The sequence below is a fragment of the Balaenoptera borealis genome (assembly GCF_965194805.1).
Source record: "Balaenoptera borealis genome assembly, chromosome: 15".
NCBI lineage: Eukaryota > Metazoa > Chordata > Mammalia > Artiodactyla > Balaenopteridae > Balaenoptera > Balaenoptera borealis.
The window spans coordinates 1,867,323-1,887,936 of record NC_138871.1 but is presented as its reverse complement, the minus strand read 5'-3'; the positions used below and the strand labels follow the sequence as shown (position 1 = coordinate 1,887,936).

Genomic DNA, 20,614 nt, shown 5'->3' with positions numbered 1-20,614 from the left:
CACCTGTGAATGATGGGCTCCGTCTTCAGCCCTCTTTCCCCTCATTCCATAGAATCCGGCAATGTTCTTCCACTGCAGACCTCAAATCCTGCCCACACGCTCCCCACCCCGAATCTTTGTTTTCGCCCAGAGGTTCCCCCAGAACTCTGCTTGTATAGTTACTTCCCAGCCCCTCGCGCCCCCGGAGTTCAGGGTGTCAGTGGCCAAACACACGTCTCCTCCTCAGATCGACCCCTCACGCCCCATTTCCCCGAAGCAGCTCAACCTTCACCTCTTGCCCAAGCCAGGAACTGAGCCACGTTCCGGGTCTGACTCTAGCTCGACAAACCAGATCGTGGCGCCCCCTGTCACCTCAGAAGCAGACCCTCCCCTCCCCCTCTCTCCAGTTCGCCCCCTGACCTTACAGTGGTCTTTACATCGAGCATCTGGCCCGAGTGGTGCCCTGGGAACCTCTGCCCCGGTCCTGGAAGACACGGATCCGGAGCTGGTCCACAGCAGACTGACTCTCCTTCCCTCCCCCCGACACCTGCCCCCCTCATCCCCTCCTGGCCTCTCCCCTCGCCCCCCGACCCCCAGCACAATGGAAGCCTTTGAACCCCACTTCCTTGCTTTCACCCTGTGTTGCACATACACCTCCACCCCTGGCCCCCTCCTAAAACACGTTGCCTCTTTGATGGCAAAAGCCATGAACTTTCACCTGTGTTTCCTCAGCCTTGCATGTCTGATGCTTGCTCAATATTTCTAAACGTTTTTGAAAAAAAATCAACAGGCTTGTGTCCATATTCAGAAAATATCACTTTTATTTAGATGTATGCCTCTGTCGGACTCTGTCACCAATTAGCAACTACTTTCAAAGTAAGATTCTTAAATTTCAGATCCAAATCAGGACCCACTACACAGCAAGCCCTATTACTTTCGTAGATTGCCTGTGTCATTTGGAAATGAGGACAAGACAGAAGTTGTCTATCAGATGCATTATTGGAAGCTTTCTAATTTTCTTATGAAAAGGATCCATCAGTTGAGAAGCTGAAATAGTGGAGGACTTTTTATGGGCAACGTATGAGAGATTGTATAATTGGCTCCGGATTTATGGCCATATTATAATTGATATGACAGTAAACACACCAAAGTGATGGATGTTTGAAGCAGCAGCGGTCGTGAAACCAAAAAAATGAGACAGATATTTTTAATCTCAAGCTGATTATGTCATAAACTCTGTTTAGAGATGATCTATTACCAGACCTCAGAAGGCAAACAATCAGAGAAATGTGCCTTATACTGTCAAAGGCGCTTGAGAAACTGACTCAGGTTGGACCACACGAAAAAAATTCATCCGATTAACCACACTGTTTGCCAGTTTAGATGTTTAAATATTGTTAGCTTGATGGGGATACAAATATAGGGGCAGATCTGAATTCAGACTAAATCAGGGAAGTGAAAGTGTCTGCATAAACCACAAACGAAGTTATCAATGGTTCTTTTTTCATTCTGCACGTCATGTACAGGGTTTCCAGGCAGCTTGGATTTATGAACACTCCCAGGCTGCGTGCAAAATAAGGAAGAAAGAAAGAGCAGCCCTCGCGCCACCCCCTGTTGGCACGTCCTGTGGATCATCTCTCGCCAGCATCCAGGGGTCAAAGCCCTGGCCAACGGGCACTGCTGGCTGGCCTGGCTGCCGGAAAGTTCTTTCCCAATCTTCACCTCGGGGCCCGGTGAACTTGGCGACCCAGGGTCAAAGTTGTTGCTGGAGATGTCTGCTGCCCAAGGAGCAGAGTGGGAATTGCGTAAACACATCTGAACAGCTGTTCCTGAGACACAACAGCTCTGCTCCCAGGGAGCCGGCAGAGGCCAGGCAGTGGTCTGTGTTTCCCCGGAGCCTGGGGCAGCTCTACATGCAGCCAAACCAACAGATTTACCACCAGCCCAGGTGCCATTTCTATAATCAGGATCACGGCGTGCACTCTGCTTTCCCACCTGGGTGCACAGAGGATGCTGATGGCCCCTCAGGTGTGGTCCTTCCCAGGTATTCTGGAGGCTTCATACTGTAAGCACCTGGGGTTCTCCACTGAGGGGCTCCTTTGCCAGGCCCTGCTTGCTCAGAATGTTCCAGAACACCGAGGAGTTGACACCAGCAGGAGCAGCCATCGGCCAAGCTGATGAGAACCAAGGGTGAAATGCGGGTTCCCTGGGCCCTCAAGAGGCACGAGGCTGAGGCCTGCTCCACGCCGTCTCCCGGGCCAGCAGGAGGGACCGCAGGTGTCCGCAGAGGGACCCGCTCGTGGCACACACTCTATGGGCTCGCTTCAAACAGGCTTCATTTTCAGACCTGTTTAAAGATTTTCACATACAAATTCACAAATCAGAAAAAATTCTCTGTCAAACCACATATTCATTTTTTTCTTAAAAATATGGTATCTGCAATACTAAGTTTAAGTACTCCTAGACAGGTTGTATTTAAACATAAATGCTCGTAATCTTAATACCTGATTCCCCCAAAGAACTGCAGCTTTTCTAGGTGCCCCCTCCTCTCAGTTATGAGCGTGATGTGGTCCTTTTAGCTGCCCCATAACCTCAAGGACCTCCCGGCCCCCTTCTCTCTGCTGTTTACCTAGTGGATTCTGACCCGCTGAGCGATGTCAATTACAGCCCAGGAGGAAGGCTGGCTGAGGATCTCTGTCCTGTTTCAGGGCCAGGAGAGGGGAGGGAGGGAAAGAACAGAATAGAACGGAGAGTTCTCACACCAGGGCTCAGCCCCTCCTGAGTGTGTGTTTCCCTGATTCTGTCAAAACTTCACTCCAGGGAGGAAATGGTTGGGATCTTCATCTAATTTCCATGGTGAGTGGCCTCCAGGAAGTTGCTGTCGTTACCAAGGCTCTTTGGATCTTTGCACTGGTTTACGTAGACAGAGCTGCTGGGTCATTTCTGTCCTGTTTCGCTTCTTGATTGCCGCTTCAACCCAAGTCCTGGATCCCGCGAAACGGGTCCTTGCCTTTGGAGATGCTTCGCTGTCACAGCCTTCAGTGGGATGCTGCTCCCAGCATCCCGTCCCGTCTGTCAGGTCTCTCGGCTGCAGGTTCTGGACGCCTGTAGCATGTCCTCAATGCCCTTCTGCCCAGCGGGGCTGTCTGTCCACAGCCCACAGCCAGCGCAGAAGTGGGCCCTTCGGTTCCTTCCGATTCGCCACTGAGAGAGAAACTCAAGTGGCATATCTGCTGGCCAGCCGGGACGGCAGGAGATCTTTTTCAGCTGTTCCTGCCTATCAATCCACCCCCGCCCCCAGCATCTTGCCTTTGTGCAGTCATTTTACCCAACTGTCCTTCCCCATATTTTACTTGGAGTGTGTGTGAGAGACAGAGAGACGAGCGAGGGAGCTTCCCTCACCATTTCGTTTCAGAACCGTGGCTTTTAAGCTTCAACACAACCCTAGGCTTCTTGTTTATCTCTTCCATTTCCACCCCCTGACTCATGGCCTCCACAGCCCTATCTCTCATCATTGCTTTCTTTCCCTTTTCATCTGTAAGTGTACTTTTTTTTTTTTTTTTTTTAATTTTTATTTTTGGGTGTGTTGGGTCTTCGTTTCTGTGCGAGCGCTTTCTCCAGTTCCGGCGAGCGGGGGCCACTCTTCATCGCGGTGCGCAGGCCTCTCACTGTCGTGGCCTCTCTTGTTGCGGAGCACAGGCTCCAGACATGCAGGCTCAGTAGTTGTGGCTCACGGGCCTAGCCACTCTGCGGCACGTGGGATCCTCCCAGACCAGGGCTCGAACCCGTGTCCCCTGCACTGGCAGGCAGGCTCTCAACCACTGCGCCACCAGGGAAGCCCCTGTAAGTGTACTTTTCAGGCTGTCCGTGTGGATGGACAGAAAGAGCAGAGGGGCCAGCGCTGCAGGCGCAGGAGGGGTGGCCCCGGGTGTGGCCCCTGGTCCTCCGGTCCCTCTGCACGGAGCAGGTGGAAGGAAACCTCGGCCTTTGCCACGGCGTGTCCCGAGGTGCCCGTGGACACCACGCATGCTGCGTGGTCGTGGGGCTCTGCTGGGCCGGGCAGCGCAGACAGTAGAGCAGCTTTGGGAGCCCCCCGTGAATGACCCCATTGGGTGGGTGCAAACCCGCTAAGCAAACAGACCACACCTCCCTCCCCGAACTTGAAAGTGACTTGTGACCTGGGTTTGTAGGTATTGAGCGAATGGGCCAGCTGTGGGCAAGGAGGAAAGGCCCCCTCACCCCCGGCCGGGCTGCACCCAAGCCTGCAAGGGGGAGCGGAACCCTCACTTTCACCCTGAAGGCAGCCGCCGCGGCTCCGCGTCCCGGACAGAGAAAGACGCGGGAGGTGCTGCCACCTGGAGTCCACACAAGGTAAGGCAGCCAAACCCTACCACCTAGATCGGAGTTTTTTGTTGCCCCTTCCCTTGGGGCCAGCGTTGCCTTCTCGCTCCTTATTTACCTTGTAATCCTGCGCTGGGCTGGCAGGAACTGCCGGAAGGGATTGAAGGACCTCAGAGGACCTCTGTCCTCAGCCCTCTGGTTCGATGATATTTATGCACGCGTCTGCCCCGCGAGTGACCTGCCCCGCCCAGAAATCCTCTAATTGCAAGTAGAGAATAAATATTCTTATGTCAATTACACTGTGCTCTACAGAGACCCATCGAATTAATGACTAAAAAGGGATGAGTTTCTCTGTGAAATGGATTTTAAGAAGGATAATTGCTGGGTCATTGGTTGTACGCATTTAAAATGCTAGTGTATTTTTTTTCTCTATTTTTATTTTTTTAAATTAAATTAAATTAATTTATTTTTTACACAGCAGGTTCTTATTAGTTATCTATTTTATACATATTAGTGTATATATGTCAATCCCAGTCTCCCGAAATGCTAGTGTGTTTTGACAAACTGAATTCTAAAGAGGTTGTGCTATTTACCTGTCAGTGTGCAAGACTGTCTACTCCCCTTCATCCTTGAAAACACCGTGTGTCATCAAATATTTTTTAATTTTGACTTGGATGTGTGAAAAATCATCTCTTATAACAGTTCATGAATTTTACTTTATTTTTTTAAATTATAGTTGATTTACTGTATTAGATTGGTTTCAGGTGTACAACAACATTCGTTTCAGGTGTTCAATATTTTTATAGATTATACTGCATTTAAAGTTATAAAATATTGGCTGTATTCCCCGTGCTGTACAATATATCCTTGTAGCTAATTTATTTTACATATAGTAGTTTGTGTCTCTTAATCCCCTCCCCCTATCTTGCCCCTGCCACCCCAGCTGGTAACCACTAGTTTGTTCCCCGTATCTGTGAATAGTTCACACATTTTAAATTGTGGAGTTGAAATTACTTTTGATCTAAGAAGACTAATTTAAAGTCAATTATTCATTTGTTTATCTACTCAGGGTGATATCCTATCATGTTTTTTTCACTTGACTTTTAGTAGGTTCTGATTTTCTCTCTCTCTTTTTTTTTTTTTTTTTTTTTTTGGACTTGAAGGCATTTTAAAAGGATGTGGTTACATTTACCAAGCTTTTCCCCTATGGCTTTTGGCCTTGGTGGACTTGCCAATCTAGATAAAGGGGTAGTCAGAACACCTGGCACCTAGTTAATGACAAAAAATAATTTGCTGAATGAAATTTCCTGTGATAGCCCTGATTTATCATCCTCCGGGGATTGGCAAGGATGCTTTGTGTCAAGACGTAGCTGCAGCTGCTGAAACTAGAGGATGCTCTGTCCCCTCCCACACAGAAAAGGGGGCGCGGTTCTTCGGCCTCCCGCCCCCCCTCCCGGGACTTCCGGGAGGCTCTGCCCTCTACCCCCTGGCGCTTTAGCTCAGGCATCCTGCTTTCCTGCCCCAAGGCAGCAGCCTCAGTTACAGGGGTCACATTCAAACATGACAGTCCAGAGAGAAGAGGGGCTGTCTCCCCCATGGCGCTTTCTTAAGGTCCAGGACTAAGACTGACCATCACCTCTCGTCGTCCACTTTGTGCTGCATCCAAACACCGGCCAGCAGAGGCCTTACTCGGCTGCGTAAGGAACGAACCGCAGCCCTTCAAAGCAGGGGAACCTGAAATCGATTCCAGGGTAGCTCTGAGGCTGGCCAGAGGTCACCTTCTAAGTGAGAAGGACCAGTGGCGTGGTGGCACCAGGTCCTGATTGGCAGGAAAAGACTCAGAATGTGTTCAACAGAGAAGGTCAATCCGGAGGGACTGGGGGCTGGCTGAGGCCAGGCGGGGTGGGCCGGAGGACGCACCTGCTTCTGGCTCTTTCTACACAGTTAACCCCGCTCTTCCCGCATAAACAGCTTTCTGTCTCTGAAAACTTTGTGAAAAGAGACTCATTAGAATCACCTGGAAAACTGAGGCAAGAGTTCAGAACAATGGCTGCATAGAGAACAAAACCAGGTAAAAATCAAGTGTGCGTCTGTCTACTGAAATAATGATTCTGCATGTGTAATGGAAACATTTCATTGACAATAACAACAAACATAGAAAAACAAAAGAATACAGTATCAGATGCCATGACGATCCTGGCTGGATGAACAAACTGGAATTTAAACGGAAAATCATAAAAGAAGGTTTGACTGAATGGAAAGGCATCCAGCGTGTCTGCGGGGGAAAAGCTGAGTATTACAACCGTGCCAATACTTTATATTACTTGGAGGGAGAGGTAGGTGGGGAGGGGGTTTGGGAAGCGGGAGGCCGGGGCAGGGGCTAGCTGGGTGGGGCTGGTGGCTGGTGAGGGGAGCCCTGGGGGAGGGCGGAGTGAGGGTGTGGCTTAGGCTTACGATTTGAAAAATATTCTGCTTTGTTCAGAGGGAGGCTTTGAAACGTTGTAGCAAAAAGAGAAATGAGACTTTTCTGGTAAACAAGGAAAATAAGGAAACAGTGAACAGGCTGGGAAACAGCAGAAACAGGCCTGAAAGAGTTAAGCCATCTTGGTTATTCTTTAGCTGTTACTACTAGCAAACACGTGTAGCTAGACGTGTCCTTCACCAAGCTGATGGCTCTGACTCCGTGTGAATTACCCTTTGCTCCTGGCATTCTTCTCCCCCGACGCTCCTTTGTAGCACTCGTCATTTCCGAAAGAAGGGCACGGCCCTTAACTTCAGGGACACCAGACCCGGTTGCTGAGCTGCCTGACACCAGCTTCGGCCATGAATTTGCAGAAGAAAAGAAACGCAACACCTTAATTACTCTGAGCCTTACCACCTAGCCCAGACCACGAGCCCTGAGCCCCGGGGCCGGGCTATGTCACCTTTCCCTGTTCCGCGGGGAGGGGGAGGCAGTTCTTGAGGCGCTAGCTAGCTAGGGAACTGTGTCCCCTCTTGCTCGGCAAAAGGAGTAAAGCTACTCTTTCTATTTCCTCCAAACTCTGTCTCCGCATTTCTATTTGGCATCGCTGGGCAGGGAGCCAAGATTTGGCGACAGAAACTGTGCTGTATCGTAGTAGAATTTTATTTTAATCGCTTGGATTTAGATGGTATGTGTGTGCTGTTTTTCCAGATGCCCTTCAGTAGCTTAATTTAAGGTCTTTTGTCCCATTTTTCTTGACCACGCTAATCCAGCCAGACCCACACACTGGGTTTGGCCAGGATGACCCGAGCCTCTTCCTGGCGGCTGGACGTGTGGACCTGCGCTGGGCGCTGAGCTCCCGCTGCCCCCGCTGCCCGGTCAGGGTATGGGCAGCCCCCTAGGCCTTTCCTTTTGGGTCTTGCTTCCTGTCTATGGACATGGGCTTTGCATTTTCTTTGCTTCTGCTCAGCTCAGTACAATAAGCATAGAGAACTCACTATATTTCAGCCTAAGATGAGGACAAGCCAACATTTTAATCAGGATCTAGGATTCTTATCTTGGAGCACGCGGACCCTTAAAGGGTATGTGGACAGGCCTCGTGGAGTCGGCCAGACCTGTGACTGTTGGCATGGTTTATCCATGTGTACACACAGATGTGTTATATATGGATATGTAATGTATGCTGTATATCTGTGTATACACATATAATACATGTTATATATGGGTATATAATATATGCTGTATATATATGTACACACATATATTATACATGGGTATATAGTATATGCTGTATATCTGTGTACACACATGTAATACATGTTATATATGGGTATATAATATATGCTGTATATGTACACACATATATTATACATGGGTATATAGTATATGCTGTATATCTGTATACACATGTAATACATGTTATATATGGGTATGTAATATATGCTGTATATATATGTACACACATAATATATATTATATATGCATATATGATATATGCTGTGTGTATATGTACACACACATATAATATATGCAGTTTTCTAGGGAGAATGCCTACAGCTTTCCACAGATCCTGCAACGGGTTCATATTCCCAAAAGTCGAATATATATTGAATATGCATCACCCTGTAATGGTGATCTCTAAACTTTTGGGCCTGTGCACCCCACAATATATGCCGATTTATTTATCTATAAATTATATACATGTGCTAGTTGATGAACTGAAGGTGAAACAGAAGTTTTGAATGTCTTTCTAGTGACAGTGGGGTCATAATACCATTGGATCAGGTGTCGTGTCACAGGATGTGGTTTGCCACCAACAGGGGAGTGTCACCCTGCTCCTTCCTGAGGATTCGTCCCACTTCCTCTCTGGTCTAATATTGTCATCGCTTCTATCTTGTACCGTGGCTGATGGCCTAGTAGGAGGTTCGCTTGACTCGCATTATTGGGATTATATTCAGTCTGTGGTGAATATGCAGGAATCTTTTAAAGCCACTTTTCCATCTTGTGAAGTTATTTTAATTAAAATTAATTACCATAATCAGTAATTCAATCAACATTGCTTCTGGTGTGAGCCCTTCTCTGCTGTGGCTGGATACTATTTAAAAATATTATTTGCAGGTCTGATTTCTTCTTCTACCCCCTGATAGTCTGGATCATTCCTACCATTTATGAAGCAGTGAGGTTGTTCTGGGGCTCATCGCCTCAGGGAAGGAGTGAGCCATAGAGGTTTCCGGGGGGAGAGAATGCCAGGCCGAAGGAAGAGAGCCAGGGCCCAGGGGTGGGCGCATTCCTGTGAGCTTGTGTGGGGAGGAAAGGAGGTCAGGGACCCCGCTTGGAGGTAGGTCACAGGGCCCTAGAGACCCCTGGGGGGACGGTTACTGTCAATTTCTCCTTTTGGAAATATGTATGGGTACATATATATTTACAGTTGTTATATCTTCTTTTTGGATGGATCCCTTTGTCTTCATGTAATGTCCTCTTTTATCTCTTATTAGAGCCTGTTTTAAAGTCTATTTTGTCTGATAAGAATATTGCTACTCCAGTTTTCTTTATGTTTCCATTTGCAAGGAATGACTTTTTCCATGCTCTCATTTTCAGTCTGTGTGTGTCTTTAGATCTGAACTGAGTCTCTTGTGGGCAGCATGTAGATGGGTCTTGCTTTTGTATCTGGGGGTCATGCATATTCAGGAAAGGGCAGCCATGATCATTATAATGAGGCAAAGGCTACTACCAAAACCCGCAAGTTCGGTTGCCCAAAACCGCAAGTTCGCAGGAGCTCGGTTGTTTGTTCACACTGTGGTTTCTTGTTGACAGCAATGCCCTGTAACCTTTTGAGAACATCTGGCGTTTGGAACTTTCTGCAGCTTAATGGTTAGTTTCTGTAAATCAGAGCACACTTTGGTTTAACCCCATCGCTTCCCTACTGCTGCCTAGTTAACATAGTTTATACCCACAAAGTTCTGTTTCCCATTTGCAGTGCCTCCTTCCCTCATTGGACTCTCCTCTGCATATTACTATCCACACTCTGGGTCCCAGGTTTGGAGAAGCAGCTCCTGGACACCAAGGTAGAAGGAAAGAGAATACTGGTCCTTGCTTCCTTCCGAAAGTAACAAGTGTTAAATCCTGTTCACATTTTGACCAAAATAAGTGAGGCAACTGCTGGTTCAAGGGGGCCAGAGGTGCAATCCTACCATATGTCCAAAAGAAAGAAGCAAGTGTTTGTGAACATCCTAATGATTTCTGCAACGATCATCACAGATAAGCATTTACTGAATGTTTCATGGTGACAAGGCACTGTACCAGTTAGCCTACAAAGCGGTAGAAGTGACTTTTAAAAGTAAGGACTCAATTGTAGCAATTTTTTTCTTTAAAATTTACTTATTTATTTATTTTTGGCTGCGTTGGGTCTTCATTGCTGCACGCGGGCTTTCTCTAGTTGTGGCAAGCGGGGGCTTCTCTTTGTTGTGGCGTGCGGGCTTCTTATTGCGGTGGCTTCTCTTGTTGAGGAGCACGGGCTCTAAGCACACGGGCTTTGGTAGTTGTGGCTCACGGGCTCTAGAGCGCAGGTTCAGTAGTTGTGGCGCACGGGCTTAGTTGCTCTGCAGCATGTGGTTTCTTCCCGGACAAGGGCTCGAACCCGTGTCCCCTGCATTGGCAGGCGGATTCTTAACCACTGAGCCGCCAGTGAAGCCCCCAATTGTAGCAATTTTATCTCTGCTCGAGGAGAAAGTTATTCTTAGAGTTTGGTGACAAGTATTGTTACTGACCTGGGTTCTTGGATTCTTTAGAATCAATAGAAATCGATAAGAGGGCAGATGAGGAATTCAGGCAAGGCTTTACTGGGACTCGTGCCGCAGCAGGAGGGGGCGAAAACAAGTAACAGGTGGCCTTACGCGCTCCCCGGAGGGGCAAGCTGGTCCCTAAAATTGGGAGAGGGTGGTGTGGGTCCAGGGGTTGGGCCGGAGGGGGGGCTTGGGTATTCTACCCACCCCCTTGGTGGAGCTGTGTGCAGGGGGCATGCGCAGGGCCCTGCTTTTGTTCCTGGCTCCTCAGAAGTGGCAGTTGGATTTTCTCTTTTTGTATCTTGTTCATAATTTGCCCCAACTGCACATGCACACGGTTATTTTTAGTTCTTTATAGTTTCTTTGTATCTGTTTGTCCAGGTACAAGCACTGCAGCAAAGGGTCCCAGGTCCCGGGCCCCAGCCTGTCTCAGTATAGATTCCTGGCTCTTAAAAAAGAGGCATGATTGTGACCTTGGCCAAAGCATCTTTCCAGGACAGTAACACTCTTATGTAAAATTTGGGAAGCAAATGATCTATTGAAATAACTGTGATTGCATTTGTTAACGCCTTGAAATAAGGAGAGATCTTATGCAGTCACAGAGCCTGACACAAGGTATGGCCATAAAACAGAATCTTTTAGAAAACAAAGCTCCTGATGGTAAGCGATCAGATTTCTGTAGTAATTGCCATAAACATGCTTATTCCAAAATTTCCTGCCCACTGCTTCCCACCCTTGCTAAAAGCAAAACCGTTAATATATCTATCTCAGGAGAAGAATGATTTATCTTTTTGTGAAGTGGGTTTTCCAGATCCGTCACTCTCCTGCTGTGTTGTGTTAAGCCGAGCTTTGAGCTGGGGGGAGAGAATAGTCAGTGTATGGGGTTGCATGCTTCTATTTTACAATCCAATTTTCTCTTCAAAGATACCTCTTAAAAACATCACATGCATGTCTTAAAGCTGCAAGGACCTCTGAAGTTTCCTCTTTTCGGTAACTAAAGGTTTTTAAGTCTAGTAAATTAAACTTCAAGAAATAAAATGAGAGCTTAGTTAATAAGCTGGCAGTTTGGGACTTCCCTGGTGGTGCAGTGGTTAAGAATCTGCCTGCCAATGCAGTGGACACGGGTTTGAGCCCTGGTCTGGGAAGATCCCACATGCGGCGGAGCAGCTAAGCCCGTGCGCCACTACTACCAAGCCTGTGCTCTAGAGCCCGTGAGCCACAACTACTGAGCCCATGTGCCACAACTACTGAAACCCACGTGCCACACATACTGAAGCCCGCGCTCCTAGAGCCTGTGCTCTGCCACAAGAGAAGCTGCAGCAATGAGAAGCCCATGCACGGCAACAAAGAGTAGCCCCGGCTCGCCACAACTAGAGAAAAGCCCATGCACAGCAACAAAGATCCAACACAGCCAAAAAAAAAAAAAAAAAAAGATCTATGCATTAAAAAAAAAAAAAAAAGCTGGCAGTTTGTCCACAGAAATGGCTGGAGGCTTTTTAGGTTCCAACATACTTACTGTATTTCGTGACTTGTCATACAATTTGGCCAGGCTTAGGAGCAGATGGGGTTTAAATTGAGGATGAAAATGGAAGGACATGATGTTCTAACATAAAACAAGAGCATTTACTTGTCATTTCACCATTACATATTTATTGGTTTGGATTTTTAATTTACCTTTTAGTCTTTGAGTTAAAATTAAATACGCTGGAGAATATCATTTAATATAGCACATGAGCCACTGCCTTTAAGGGAGTTGTTGGTAGCTGAGAGGGGGGCATTGTGGAATGGGAATAAGTTCAGGCTTCTGAGTGTATGCGTGTATGCATGCATATGTGTGCACGTGTGCATGTATGCATGTGTGTGTACATGTGTGCATTATGTGCATATGCATGTAATGGAATGTGTATGTGTATTCATGTATGTGATGTACATATACATGTAATGTGTGTGTGCATGCATGTAATGTAATAAAGGTGAATGTGACATGTGTATAAGTGTGCACATGCGTGTGTACACATGCATGTAAGGTGTGTGTGTAAGCATGCAGGTATGCCATGTATGTATGTATGCACGTATGTATGTACCTAAGTACATGTATTGTTGGATCCTATTGAAGTTTTGCTTCCGCAGGGTGTGATATATTGACTTTTCAACATCAGACATCTTACATTTATTTTTCTTTTTCAAAATTGCGTTGGACATCATAATTTTTTTGTATTTCCGCAAGCATTTTATAAGCAGTTTGTCCATTTTTGTGTACTAGCTTGTTGGGATAGATTGGAATTATGTTAAAGTTATATATCAATCTGGGGAAAACTGACATCCTGACAATTTTGAGCCTCCTGGACCATGAACACAGCATCTCTCTCCATTGATTTACATCTTCTTTAATTTCTTTTCATCCATGTTTTGTGTTTTTCAGTGTAAATGCCTTACACATATTTTGTTAAACTTATTCCTATTTCATATTTTTTGTTATTGTATATTTTATTGTCTTTTAAGTTTCAATTTCCAGCTGTTTATTGTTAGTACATACATAGAAAATAATTGTTTTTTTTGTATTCTATGGTCTTCTTAAACTGACTTATTAGATCTGGTAGCTTTTTTGCAGATTCTTTGGACTGTTTTACAAAAACAATTATGCCATCTGCAAATAAAGAGTTTTACTTTTCCTTTCCAATCTGTGTGCCTTCTTTCTCCCTCCCTCCCTCCCTCCTTCCTTCCTTCCTTCCTCCCTTCCTTCCTTCCTCCCTTTTCTCTTTCCCTCTCTGTCTTATCACACTAGTTAGGATTTCTAAAACAATGATTAATAAAAGTGTGAAGGCAAACATCCTTACATTGTTCCCAATCTTAGAAGAAAGCATTATTTTATTAGCAATAACTTTGATGTTAGTTGTAGGTTTTTTGAAGTTACTTTTTATCAGGTTGAGGCCGCTCCCTTCTATTGGTAGTTTTCTAAGACTTTATCGTGAAGGGATGTTGAATTTTGTCAACAAGTTCAACAAATGCTTTTATTGTTGAGGTATAAGTGTTCATGTATAACTCAGATACAAGTCCCTTGTCAGATACATGATTTGTAAATATTTTCTTCCTTTTCATGGATTGTGTTTTTACTTTCTTGGTGGTGTCCTTTGAAGGAAAAAGTTTTAAATTATGAGGAAGTCCCGTTTATCTGTCTTTTCTTTCCTTGCCTATGTTTTTGGTGTCATATTCAAGAAATCATTCCCAAATCTAATGTCATGAGGCTTTCCCCCTATGTTTTCTTCTAAGAGCTTTATAGATTTAACTCTTACATTTGGGTCTTTGATCTATTTTTAATTAATTTTTGTATATGGTGTGAAGTAAATTTCCAAGTTCATTTTTTTTGCCTGTGGCTGTCCAGTTGACCCAGCATCATTTGTTGAAAAGACAATTCTTTCCCAATTGATTGGTCTTGGCACCCTGGTCAAAAATCAGCTGGCCATAGATATAGTTTATTTCTATACTCTTAATTCTGCTCCATTGATCTATGGTGTCTATTGTACCAGAATGACACTGTCTTGATTACTGTTGCTCTGTTGTAAGTTTTGAAATTGTGAATCTTTATTTTGTTCTTCATTTTCAAGACTGTTTTGACTATTCTGGGTCCCTTGAAGTTCCACATGAATTGTAACACCAGCTTGTTAATTTCTACAGAGAAGTCACTGGGGATCTGGGCAGAGATTGGGTTGCATCTGTAGATCAATTTGGGGAGTAGTTGCCATCTCAACAATGCTAAGTCTTCTCCATTAGCATGGCATTATTTTCCATTTATTCAGATATTCTATAAACAGTTTCTTTTAACAATGTTTTACGGGTTTTAGAGTATAAATTTTAGCTTCTTGGCCTCACTCACCTGGAATTTACCCCCTACATCTCCAGCTGGTGGGATGAGAAACATTGGCAGGCTGTCCCTCCTGCGGAGAGACCGTGTCCTTGTCTGGGAGCTGAGGACAGAGGGGTCCCTGCCTTCCTTGCCGCACTCCTGTGAATGAGCTCCTGTCGAGCTGTGCAGGGAGACAGCAGTTTGTGGCTCATGTGCCACAGACTCTCACTCTGTTAACCAAGTTGTAGTAGATTTTTCTTGAATAAATAATTTCCCCCTTAGCCACAGGCCCTGAGGACAATTTCCAGAGGTTTTAAATGCTTTCTGTGTTGGGCAGTTTTTACCAGTTATGCTTTATTACTAGGGAGTAGGTCTGTGGAGCTCCTCCTGCTGCCCGCGCCCCTGTGGAAGCTTCTCAGTCATCACTTAGAAGCCTCGGAAGATGCACACACAGGAGCCGAAGACTCATTCCCACCTCCCCGGGGATCGCAGGCCTGAGACTCAACCTGACACCAAGGCCTTTGTCCTGAGAAGCTGGAAGGGCTGGGGTTGCTGTTTACTGAAATGGGAAAGCTTGCCGTGGAAGCAGGTTTGGGTGCCGTCTCAGGAGTTTGAAATGCTATGTTTGAGATCCTACCAGACGTTCAAGTGAGATATAAGTGGCCGCTTAGAAATGTAATCCTAGAGCTTAGGCTAGAGGCTTTTGGTAGAAGTTGAAATTTGGGAGAGAACCACTTAGAAATAAGACTAGTCAAGGTGACTCATAAAACCCATGCGCCCGTGTAAGTCACATGGCACCTTCTTTCTCGCTTAAAAATGTCCTTATTTAGATAGTAAATTATATGGTTATAAAGTGTTTTAAATAGTCAATCAGAGACACTGACAATTATTTATGACATCACATATTTTGATGAAATGATTCAATAATATCTACTGTGTAAAATATATTGAGATTAAAATTATTTTGAGAAAGTTTAAAGAATAAAGTTATGTATTAGTTCATGCATATTCCTTGATGGTAAAAATGAGATTGAACCTCGATAAAGGAGACATTTATTTTATTTTATTTTTTTTAAGAATGCAGTTTAAAATTTTATTTATTTATTTATTTATTTATGGCTGTGTTGGGTCTTCGTTTCTGTGCGCGGGCTTTCTCTAGTTGCGGCGAGCGGGGGCCACTCTTCATCGCGGTGTGGGGGCCTCTCACTACCGCGGCCTCTCTTGTTGCGGAGCACAGGCTCCAGACGCGCAGGTTCAGTAATTGTGGCTCACGGACCCAGTTGCTCCGCGGCATGTGGGATCTTCCCAGACCAGGGCTCGAACCCGTGTCCCCTGCATTGGCAGGCAGACCCTCAACCACTGCGCCACCAGGGAAGCCCAAGACATTTATTGGTATATGAAAAATCTATAAAATGTAAAAAGAAATATAGTTACTAAATTTAACTAAGAATAGTTAATTTGAAAGTCTTGAAGAATGTGGACTCATTGGACAAAAAAATAATTTAACATTTAACGTAAAGTTAATGCAATTGCTTGAGTATCTTTGAGGAGTAGCCATATGTAAGGCTTTGAATGTTGATGAGTTAAGATACAGTGTAGCATTTAATTCAAATATTTCTCCCACCTCTGCTTCGGCTTTCTTACAGTTTTCTTACTGTAAGGTAGCACTTGAAATACGTGTGTTATTTAACATCTTTAACACCTTTGTCCTCCTGCTACAATATAAACTCCGTGGGAACACAGACTGTTCAGTTTTCCACTATACGCTCAGCGGCCTGAACAGTGCCTGGCACACAGTCTGCATGTGATGCTTGTGTGTTGAATGAATGGAGAAGTAATTTGATGCGACAAGATACCGCATGAGATACAGAGTATGGAATGGAGCGGGTGTGGTTGGGGAGAGTGGAGGACCTTGCTGCATCCTGAGGCCTGGCCAGCCCACTGTGCCCACTAGTGTGACGCGGGGTCCGCGTGGGGCAGGGTGAGGCTGGAGAGGGGGGTCGCTGGGGGCAGCCTGGGGACCAGATCAAGGACCTGCATGTTAATTAGAGGGAGTCAATATCCCCTTCCGGAGAGGGAAGCTGGATGCCTCATGCCCACCTTCACTTCTTCAATTATGGTTTCTTAGTTCTTTGAACTAAGTTCTTTGAACATACTTATAGTGGCTACTTCGAAGGTTTTGTCTGTTAAGTTGAAATATCTAGTCACCCTCAAGGCAGTTTCTGTTGCCTGTTTTTTTTCCTGGCATCACAAAAAACTCTGTTTTTTTTTTCTTCAATGCTTGAATTTTTTTCTGGAACTGGACGTCTTAGATAGTACAGTCTAACAACTCTGGAGACTTGCCCCCTACTCCCCCGTCCCCTGGGCTTGTCATTGCTGTTTGCTTGTTTATTTATTTAGTAGCTCACTGGACTGTTTTTGTGACGTCTGTCCCCCGTTACCTGCAGTGTTAAGCTTCTGATTTGCTCCTGGGAAGGCACACGGACCCACACAGCCTTGGGTGCGTCCACAGTCACCCTGGGTGACACCGATTTCTTCAGCAGGGCTCTCTTTGTCCCTTTCCTTGACTGCATTCAGCTGGAAAACTCCACTAATCACTGGCAGATTGTCCTACTGTTTTCAGCAATGCCTTCAGGCATTAACTGTTCCACACACTAAACCAATCAAATTAGGCTCTTTTAAAGGAACAGTGACTCAGGTGAGCTCCTCCTAGCCATCTTTTCCCCACGATCTCTTGGGCAAACTAGCTCAATTGCCTTCACCAGGACCCCACTCTTTTTTTTTTTTTGGCTGCCCAGCATGTGGGATCTTAGTTCCCTGACCAGGGGGATTGAACCCACTACCCCTGCAGTGGAAGCAAGGATTCTTAGCCACTGGACCACCAGGCAAGTCCCATATTTAATCCTATCTTATACGTATGTATAAATGATATTGTTTCACTGGGCATTAATCTGTTTATAAATTATATTTTACATTACACATCTTTTGGCAACTTGCTTTTTTAAAGCTCAATACGCTTTAGAAATGTGTCCATTTATTCACTGGAGATATAGTTCAAGTTCATGTATTTTATAAATATGCCCTAATGTAGCAACTTCCACTGATGGACGTTTAAACTGTTTCCAAGTTTTTATTATTACAGAGTTGCCCTGAACTTGCCAGGTTTGCCTCCCTGTATGCGTGTCAGAGAACTGTTAGAACTGGGAGTCCTGGGATGTAAAATCCCATGCCTGAATGAGGATGAATAACTTTATATCATTTACTGGCAATTGGGCTTCCTCTTCTGCATTACTTCATCTTTTGGCCCATTATTCTCTGGAGATTTCTATCATTTTCCTTATTAACTTGCAGGAATTCCTTATGTATTCTGGACCCAAATCTTTTGTCAGGAATGTGCGTTACAAATATATTTTTTCAATCTGTTCCTTATCCTTCAGCTTGCTTTGGTGTCTTTCTTTGAACAGATGTTTTTAATTTCAATGTACTCAGACTTATGTCTTCCTTTATGTTTCATTCTTTTTGTTTTTGCTGCTTGAGACAAGTCATTTCACTTTGGTTTTCTCTTTTTTATATTTCATCAATATCATTGCTGGTAGCAGAGGGAGTGGACCAAAACATGAATTTATTACTCCATCTGGACCCTCTAAATAACTCTTAAAGACATTTATGAAGGTACAAAGGGACATGGGACACTGGCTAAGGTAGAGTGAAGGTCATACCAGAGTGCTTTAAAAAAATAAGAAGCAGAAACTTACCAAAAAGCAGTGGAAAGGAACTTAGAGAAGTAGGACGTGGTTAATTTAAAGCCAGTGGGGGCTTCCCTGGTGGTGCAGTGGTTAAGAATCCGCCTGCCAATGCAGGGGACATGGGTTCGAGCCCTGGTCCGGGAAGATCCCATATGCTGCGGTGCAACTAAGCCCGTGCGCCACGACTACTGAGCCTGTGCTCTAGAGACTGCGAACCACAACTACTGAGCCCCTGTGCCGCAACTACTGGAGCCTGTGTGCCTAGAGCCCGTACTCCGCAACAAGAGAAGCCACTGCAATGAGAAGCCCGCGCACCGCAACGAAGAGTAGCCCCCGCTCTCCACAACTAGAGACAGCCCGGGTGCAGCAACGAAGACCCAACGCAGCCAAAAATAAAAAATAAATAAATAAATAAATAAAAATAAAAATAAAGCCAGTGGGATGTGTCTGATGGAGCTAAGAGGGTGGATTGCAGTAGAGAGCCCGCTGTTACATATAATCACAGCCGGAATCATGCTGTAGAGGACAAGGGCCCTGCAACGCTGGCTGCCAGAGTGAATGGCCAGGGGAGTCGCTGGTCCCAGGTGGAAAGACGGGCGGCGTCCTTCCTGTTACCACAGGGGACGAAGCTGGGACGCATGAGGTGCAGCTGAGTTCCTGTGTGTGCCGTTAGGGAATGAGGCTGTCCCGCCTGATTCCTATTTGCTCTGTGAAATGAAAGGGTGCAGCGTTGTTGAGCACGAAAGGCATTGGGATGGGAGAAGATGAGTCATTCCCCTCTTTTCAGAGCAAGTGGAGCAGCCGTGTACACTGAGAAGGGGGAGGAGCTGATTGGAGGAATCTAGTAGGGTTGCTGGGCAACACTGAGGACCACATGAGGATCCCCTCAGGCCCCACCCCCTGATGGGCTGCCTACAGGCTTGGCACTGGCTGCCTTCCCAGTCCCTACCCACAAGGGAGCAGAATCTGAAATTCCACACGTAAGCTGGGGCTTATGGTGAGTGAGAGCGGGGCTTGGCGATGCAGCTGACTTAGGGTTCCTGTGATGGGGTGGTGGGTGGGTTCGGGCTGTCCCCCGAGGGATGGAGCCCACCTGGGGCCATAGCTACCTGGTGACTGTGCGGAGAGATGGTGCCACCTTCTGGGCCTCTGCCAATGGACTAAATGAATGACTGTGCTTGGCCATTTAATTACCATTCAGATGTGACTTGGTCACCTTATCGGTTTTAAAAGAAAAATTAATAACTATTTTTCTTAACTAAACTATTTTTTAGAGCAGTTTTAGGTTTATAGAAAATTAGGCAGAAAGTGCAGCTATTTCTAACAGACACCCAGCCCAGTCCCACAGGGGCCCCTATTATTAACATCTTGCATTTGTGCGGTGCGTTTATTAAAGTGGATAACCCAATATTGATACATTATTATTAGCTAAAGTCCATAGTTGACATTAGGGTTCACTCTTTGTGCTGTACAGTCTATAGGTTTTGACAACTGCATAATGTCACGTATCCACCATTACAGCATCCTACAGTTTTTCCCCCCACTGGAGTGATTTTTTTTAATTTATTTTTTATTTTTTTGATTTAATTTTATTTTTTAAAATTGAAATATAGTTACTGTACAATATTATATAAATTACAGGTATACAATATAGTGGTTCACAATTTTTAAAGGTTATACTCCATTTATAGTTATTATAATATTGGCTATATTCCCCTATCTCCTGTATTGTACAAGATGTCTCTGTAGCTTATTTTCTACATAATAGTTTGTATAATTCCTTCCTTAAATATTTGGTAGAATTCACCAGTGAACCCATCTGGACCTTGTGCTTTCTATGTTGAAAATGTATTAAATATGTATATATATATTTTTTATAATATGGTATTTTTTACTTTTTTAAAAAAATAAATTTATTTATATTTGGCTGCATTGGGTCTTCATTGCTGAGCATGGGCTTTAGAGCAGGGGCTACTCTTCATTGCTGTGCGTGGGCTTCTCACTGCGGTGACTTCTCTTGTTGCGGAGCACAGGCTCTAGCCACGTGGGCTTCAGTAGTTGTGGCACACGGGCTCAGTTGTTGTGGCTCACGGGCTCTAGAGTGCAGGCTCAGTAGTCGTGGCGCATGGGCTTAGTTGCTCTGCAGCATGTGGGATCTTCCTGGACCAGGGCTCGAACCCGTGTCTCCTGCATTGGCAGGCAGATTCTGAACCACTGTGCCACCGGGGAAGCCCCTGGGGAAGCCCCTGGGTAAAGTATTCTTGGTTGGACCTTTTCCCCTTTCAGCCCTTTGAATATATTATTCTACTGTCTCCTGACTTGCAAAGTTTCTGCTGAGAAATCTGCTTGGAGGCTTATGAAGTTTCCCTTGTATACGAGGAATTTGTTTTCTTTTGCTGCTTCTACAATTCTTTGTCTTGATGTTATTATGCTATCTTGGAATAGGTCTTTTTGGGTTGAA

General features: G+C 45.3%; 2 long non-coding RNA genes across 2 annotated transcripts in view; one reads left to right on the top strand and one right to left on the bottom strand.

Annotated features, from left to right (window-relative positions):
• Window positions 1-782: 782 nt before the first annotated feature.
• On the bottom strand, window positions 783-2,724 carry LOC309612081. The gene is made up of 2 exons (XR_014234935.1): window positions 2,609-2,724; window positions 783-2,326 (listed from the first exon to the last, which is right to left on the bottom strand). It is a non-coding gene; the product is annotated as an uncharacterized lncRNA (long non-coding RNA).
• A 3-nt stretch (window positions 2,725-2,727) lies between these two features.
• The window catches only part of LOC309612080, a 57,330-nt gene continuing 39,443 nt past the window's right edge, over window positions 2,728-20,614 (top strand). Inside the window, exons 1-2 of the long non-coding RNA XR_014234934.1 lie at window positions 2,728-2,835; window positions 4,170-6,656. This is a non-coding gene — a long non-coding RNA (uncharacterized lncRNA). The remainder of the gene's footprint in view (window positions 2,836-4,169; window positions 6,657-20,614) is intronic.